The sequence below is a fragment of the Elephantulus edwardii genome, unplaced genomic scaffold (assembly GCF_000299155.1).
Source record: "Elephantulus edwardii isolate Elephantulus edwardi_28Jun2011 unplaced genomic scaffold, EleEdw1.0 scaffold00301, whole genome shotgun sequence".
NCBI classification, from domain to species: Eukaryota; Metazoa; Chordata; class Mammalia; order Macroscelidea; family Macroscelididae; genus Elephantulus; species Elephantulus edwardii.
Genome location: NW_006400051.1, coordinates 2,360,013 through 2,367,516, shown reverse-complemented (window position 1 = coordinate 2,367,516; position 7,504 = coordinate 2,360,013). Strand labels below are relative to the sequence as shown.

At 41.5% G+C, this 7,504-nt stretch overlaps 1 pseudogene; it reads right to left on the bottom strand.

Moving 5' to 3' along the window:
- Window positions 1-511: 511 nt before the first annotated feature.
- LOC102849457 lies at window positions 512-1,996 on the bottom strand (annotated as a pseudogene).
- Window positions 1,997-7,504: the final 5,508 nt, after the last annotated feature.

Here is a 7,504-nt window from a genome sequence, read left to right as displayed (position 1 = left end):
AAACCCTCATCACCATCTGACTTTTTCAGTAAAAGTATTAGTATTAAGAGTTCTGTTCAGTGTGTGGGGGTGGGCTGGGTGGGCAGACGATGGGGACGAATGGATCAGCTAACAGAGAAGACAGAAAACAGTGAATAGGGTGACACCTCCTGGGATGTAAACAGAGTTTGGTGTAAGGAAATGAAGTCTGACAAAAAATTCACAAGACTGAGTGTAGACAGCTTCTTCACTCATCCCAGGCCCTGAAGAGTTCTCCTAAAAATCTATGGACAGCTAAAGAGGAAGCAAATGTGGCCCTTTCCAAACAGGGGTGATGTGACTCCTGCACGGAGGTTATTTATATATAACAGCGGCTCCAGAAAGCAGCAGCCTCCTGTCAGCCGTATTGGGAAAGGCAGTCCTGGCTGCGCACTGGAGCTAGTCAGGTCTTGCGGGCCTGACGTCTGAAGAGTATTTCAATCCATTTCCTCTTCAGGGCCGGTGGGCTAAGTGATGTCTGGTGGTCAAGGTTCTATCGTTTGATAACAGCAATCGGCCTCAGTTTGATAGCCTTCTTGCTGATTCCAGCATCATGGCAGGTGTTCACCACATCTGTCACATTCTTGTAGGATTCAGGAGCCTCTTCCATAACCAGTTTGGGTGAGGCAACACGAATTGCAATTCCCATATCTGCCAACTTGTCTAAAACATCCTGGAAATCTAAATTACGTTGGGATTTTGCTCGGGACAATGCACGGCCCACTCCGTGACAGGTGGTTCCAAAGGTTTCCGTCATGCCCTGGTCGGTGCTGGTCAGAACATAACTGCACGTTCCCATGGTGCCCCCAATGAGCACGGGCTGGCCAGTGAGCTGGTAATCCAAAGCGATAAGGGGGTGGTGGGGTGGGAAAGCCCGGGTGGAGCCTTTCCTGTGCACCAGCAGCGTCCGCTCCTTCTCGTCCACCACGTACTGCTCCACCTTGGCAATGTTGTGAGAAACATCATAGATCACGTGCAGGTCCAAGTCATCCGGGGTTGTGTTGAAGACCTTGGCAAAAGCCTGGCGGTCAGGAAGGCCATGGAGGAGCGGTTGACCCAGGCATAGTTCCCCGCCGCTGCCATGCCCTTCAGGTAGTCCTGACCCTCGGTTGAGGCGATTCGAGCACAAGCCAGCTGGCGGTCATTGACGATGATCTTGTCTCTCTTCATGGCTTTCTCCATAGCTACCAGTGCGTCTGTGGCGACTTGGTGACCCAGGCCTCTGCTCCCGCTGTGGATCATCATACACACCTGCCCCTTACGGTCGATGCCCATCTTCTTAGCAGTGTACTCGTTGAAAATTTCATCCACAACCTGGATTTCCGCGTAGTGGTTGCCTGCACCCAGGGTCCCCAACTGCGGAAGGGCCCTCTTTTTGACCCTGGCGAAGACCTTGTTGGGGTCTCCTTCTGTACTCCTCACAGTGCTCCTTGTCTTCAACCCAGGCATAGCTCTCCCTCAAGGACCAGTCCACACCCATCTCCAAGGCCTCCTCCAAGTCTTTGGCATTCACCCCGACGGGAATGTGATCAAACATCGCCTGGGCAAGCTGCTCCTTCACAGGCTGAACATCACTTTCATGTAAATTGGTTCTCAGCAAGTGGACGCCACAATTGATATCAAATCCGACACCACCAGGTGAGACCACGGCTTCAGGGTCATTCATATCAAAGGCTGCCGTATTCCCAATAGCAAATCCATAACCCGAGTGGACATCAGGGAGGCCAACAGAACGGTGAACAATCCCAGGTAGGGCCGCCACATTGCCAATCTGTTTCATGGCTGGCAGGAAGCCGCCACCAACACCATCACCTCGACAGGCATTCCGTAACTCTTCAAACATTAGTTTCTCCAAAGAATCATTAACATAGAAAACTCCTTCCACCTGCATGTTAGGCACAAAGGTCTTCTTGATCCTCCAGTAATTTTTGTTGATTTTGTCCAAGAACTGCAACTCATCATTGTAACTGCGACTCATGGTGGCGACAACGGCAGCGGAGACTCGTAGGCCCGCTTTAAAAAAGCAGCGGATGCCGCGCTGTACCCTGTTTTTATTTTATTGTTTAGATATTCTTTACCTTTGCAGACTTTCTAGTTCTCTGCCCTTCATTGAGAGTGATATATTAAAAAGTCCCTGTGCTGTAATTCTGAAGGCATGCCATTTGTATCCACAAGTTGTTCTATGGGAGAAAGTTGGGCAGTTTCCTTCTGTGTGATTTACTGCATTTGAAAACCTTCTGGAGAATCAGCTATGGATTGATTCTGACTTGATGATAGACAGCAGAAGCAACTACTATTATGTTATTGTTGTTGCTGTCTGCCGTCGAGTCAGCTTCAATTCATAGTGACCCTATATACAACAGCTCTCAGACCTTCTCTATCTTGAGTCAATTTCATTGTGTCTGACACACCTACCTCCATTATTCCAGTCACTGAGTCAATTCACCTCGTCCAGGGTCTTCTCCTTTCTTGCTCTGTCCCTCATCCTTTCTAAGCATGGTGTCTCTTTCCAAAGACTGGTGGTCCTTTCTTGCAACATGCCAAAAGCATGTCAGATAGAGCTTCAGAATCCTTGCCTCCAAGGAGCAGCCTGGTTTCGCCATCTCCTGGATGGATCTGTTTGTTCTATTACAGTCCGTGGTATATTCAATACTCTAGCATCACAGCTCAAAAGTTCTCATCCTTTGTCACTGTCCATCTCTTTTGATTTTCCTGGCTGCTGGTATCAAAAGTGTTGATTGTGGAATCAAGCAAGCTGAAGCTGTTAACAATGTCAAATTCTCACCATCTATCATGATGCTGCCATTGACCCAGTGATGAGAATCTTTGTTTTTCTGATGTTGCACATCAATCATGTTGAAGACTGTCCTTGACCTTCTGCAACCTCATGTTCTCTTCAGTTTCAGCAGGTAAGATTGTGCCATCTGAATAATGCAGGTTGATGAGTCTTCCTCCAATCCTGAAGCCATATTCTTCTTCATAAAGCCCACTTTCCTGAATGATTTGTTCTGCATATAGATTGAAGAGGTATGGAGATAGGATGCATCCCTGATGCACACCTTCACTGACCCTGATTCATATTTCTCTGCTCTATTCTGACTACTGCTTCCTGGTCCAGGTATAGATTTCACATGAGTATGGTTAGGTGTTCTGGGATTCACATTCTTCTCAAGGTTAGACACAATTTGTTGTGATCCACACAGACAAATGCCTTTGTATAGTCAATGAAACACAGACAGTCCTCTGGTACTCTCTGCTTTTGGCCAAGATACAGAAAACACTGACTATGATATCCTTTGTGCCATGGCCTGTTCTAAAATCAACCTTGACATATGACAGTTCTTTGCTGATGTTCTGTTCCAGTCATTTTTGGATAATCTTCAGTGATATTAATGATATTGTTCAATAATTTCCATACTCTTTCAGGTCAACTTTTTTTTTTAATGGCAATAAAGATAGATCTCTTCCAGACAGTTGGCTGGATTTATTGGTATGACCTAGTCAGTGTGTCCAGGGCAGCATGTTTGTGGAAATATGTCAGTTGGTATTCCATCCACTTCTGGGGCCTTGTTGTTTTTTTTTTTTCCCAATTCCTTCAGAGTTGCTTGAACTTTCTACTTCCTCAACACTGGCTCTTGCTCACATCTTGTTTCATTAAATTCTTCTGTGTCAGCCAATTCTTTTTAGTACAATGACTCTGTGTATTCCTTCCATCTTCTTTTGATGCTTCCTAGGTCATTGAATATTCTTTCCTCAGTATGTATAAGTATTGCAACGCGAGGCTTAAACTTGTTCTTCAGTTCCTTCAGCTTAAGAAATGCTGAGCAAGTTTGTCTCTTTTGATTTTCCCACTCTAGCTCTTTGTACATGTCATTATAATACTTTACTTTGTCTTCCTGTGTTACCACTAAAATCTTCTGCTCCTTAACTTCTTTATTTCTTCTCATTCTTTGGCTTCTTGGTGCTCTAGGGTGATATTCAGAGTCTCTTCTTACATCCATGTTGGTCTTTTCTTCCTCTTCTGTCTTTATAATGACTTTTTACTTACTTCTTGGATGATATTCTTTATATACTCCAACAGCTCATCTGGTCTTTCCTCATTAATATTCAAGGTCTCAGACTTGTTCCTGAAATAGTCTTTAAATTCTGGTGGTATAGACTCGAGGTCAAACTTTGGTTCTTGTCAGTTGGATTTAATTAGCTTCAGTTTGATCTCATTTATCAATAGTTGATAGTCTGTTCTGCAATCAGCCCTGGCCTAGCTTTCACAGAGGATATTGATCTTCTCCAGCAATTTTCCCCCCTGCAGATATAATCAATCTAATTCCTGTGTAGAACATCTTGTGAAGTCCATGTGTATAGTTACCGTTTATGTTTCTTATAAAAGGTATTTGCAATGAACAGGTCATTAATTGTACAGAATTCTATCATTCTTTCTCCAGTCTTATTTCTGTAACCATGCCCATGTTTTCTAATTACTCATCCTTCTTCTCTTTTACCAACTTTTGCATTACAGTTGCCCATTATTATTAAAGCATCTTGGTTGCATGTTTGATCATGTCCAGCTGCAAAAGTTGGTAGAAGCCTCATCTATTTCTTCCTCTTTAGCTCTAATTGTTGAAGCATATATTTGAAAGATGATAATATTAATAGGTCTTGCTTGTCTGCATAGGGATATCATCCTGTCTCTCACAACATTGTATTTCCAGATGAATCTAGAAATGGTCTTATTAACTATGAATATGACCCATTTTTTCCTCACCTTTTCAATTCCAGCATAGTAGATCATAAGACTATATGATTAATAATGTCCCATTCCAACCCATTTTGTTTCACCAATGCCTAGTATGACAACATTTATGCATTTTGTTTCATCCTTAACAATCTCCAATTTTCCTACATTCATACTTCTCATATTCCATATTCCAGTCAGTAGTGTGTGTTTACAACTGCTTCTCCTCCTTTTTTAATTTACAGTAAGTAGGATCTGATTCCAGTGCCATATCTGCCAGTCCACTCTAAGTGTTCTAATGAACATAGGGTTTTCTGAGGCAGATTCTAATATTTTCAAATAAGCAGTAACAACAAGCCCAACAGATGAGACTAATGGTTTAATTCCAAGAGAGAGAATGTTAATTGGATATTATGGATTAAAAACAATAATCATAAAACAAATATTTCCAGACTTTTATTTGAATGCAATTTATCCATGGCCCAGAATTCTCATTGGTTTGTGGTGTGGATTAGTCCAGACAAGAGTACTGCATATAGGACAGCTTGCAAGAGCAGTTTATCAGGGCCTCAGTTCCACCAATTGCTGATCTTTGCTCCATTGCCATTTGTCCAGTGCTTGGGAAGGTAATGATATTATTGTGCAATACTTTGGTATTTGTGGCCATTATATTGAAACTATGTTTAATATGCAGGTAGGGAGCTACCTAGATATTTTAATTTTCTTAAGGCTCTTAACATTTTTTTAAAAGGTTTTTTTTCCAATCAAGATATCATGGAATTTTAAGCTAATGAACTTTTTCTTTTATCCTGTCTTGCTTAGTTGAGTTGCATCTGCTAATAAAATGTAGGTTCTTTAAAAAAAGTAGGTTCTTAATTGCTATTCTTAAAAGGATTTCTTTCTAGTGAGGATATGGTTATGTAATGAATTTCTTCTTCATTAAAAGTAAGCAAATAAGCTTCCACCTTTTTCTATGGAAACAGAGAGAAGGCTTTTTACTCTTAGGCTAATCTGATAACTTTTAGACATTACTATAGGAGAAAGGCACAGGTATTAAAGTCAGATTGACCTATCAAGAAATGAGCTTCCATGAACAATATAATTAAGAATAAACACGTATGAACTTCAAATTATCATTTCTTCATCTTTAAATTGGGCATAATACTTATGTCATTGGTTTGTTACATGAACGAAAATTATTTCAGAGCAAGTAGCTTTACACATGATAAGATTTAAGTAATAGTTATTATTAACTGGCTCTTGGGTCTAGAAAAAAACCTATAAACTAAAAGAACTTCTGGAGACAAGGTTGGGGCAACATTGAGACTATTCTCCAAAGTTCCTACGCTTCCCAGATTATCTGTTCAAGTTGCGTGAGTAGAAAATAATCTTGAAAGCTAGAGAAAATAAAACTACATATATCTCAAAGGACATTCCAAGGGAGTTAGAAAAAAGCAGGTATAGAAAAGAAAACTAGAAACAAGAATGTCTAGAAAGCTCAAGGGATGTTCCAGGGAAGATATGCTCTGCTCTGCTCTATGCAGAGATTTGCCTACATCCTAAGAAAATACTCTTCTTCTGCCCTCTCTGGTGAAAATGATGTACAATCATCAGAATTCCCCAATTTTGGGGTTCCTTTCTGTCTCTGCTGCTATCCAAAATGTTGCACATCTTCAGTGCTTGAAATCCACTAACAACTCAGTAGGAGAAAGGTGAGCAATTGCTTCCTGTTAAGATTGACAACCTGGGAAACCTGATAAAGGATTGCTGTGAGTTCGAGTCAAATTGATGGTGGTGGGTTTATTTTATTGTTTTTGTGTTCCTGTGGTGCACCCCACTGTACATTAAAGCACCATCTAGCCACACAGTGCTCCCCCTTAGGAATTGGAGCTTGGGGACTTAAGCAGATGTTGTTCTGGCTGCAACTTTTGCTGTAAGTAGTAGTGCTTATTACTGACTGAGGTGTCTGGTGTTTTCTATGAGCACATGTACATGTATTGTTATTAGGCGAACTTACTGGCTTGAAAGTAGGCAAAATTTCAGATCATTTAAAATTTCTACTTTAACATTTTCTTGTATGGTTCTTTTACAGTTACTTGCTATGCACCAGAAAGCTAAACAATGACTAGGGATGATAGAAGGAGAATTGATGCCTTGGAGCTGTGGTGCTGGAGAAAAGTATTAAATATACAGTGGACTGTTAAGAGAGCAAACAGATTGGTTCTGGGGAGAGTGAAACCAGGCTGCTCCTTTTGGGCAAGGATTCTGAAACTCTGTCTGACATACTTTAGGCATGTTGCAAGGAAGGACTAGTCCTTGAAGAGGGACATTATTCTTGAGAGGGTGGAGGGACAGCACAGGTGGGGAAGACCCTTGATGAGATGGATTGACTCAGTGACTGGAGTAATGAGGGTAGGTGTGTTGGAGACAGTGAAATTTGCTCAGGGTAGAGCAGAGTTTGGAGCTATTGTACATAGAGTTGCTATAAGTCTCAGGCAACTCAATGGCACATAACAACAACAACAACAACAACAACAACAACAACAACAACAAAAAGTAGATGTTTCCTATGCTGAAGGGTCAGTGTTAAGACTAGGAAGATTGAAGATTGAAATATGTATGTCGTTTTGCAGATATTTTTCCAATTTTGCCAACTCCATTTGTTAAAAAGGCTGTCGTTCCCCCACTTCACTGATTTCATCTCCTTGTCAAAGATCAGTTGACCATAGATAGATGGGTTGATCTCTGGATTCT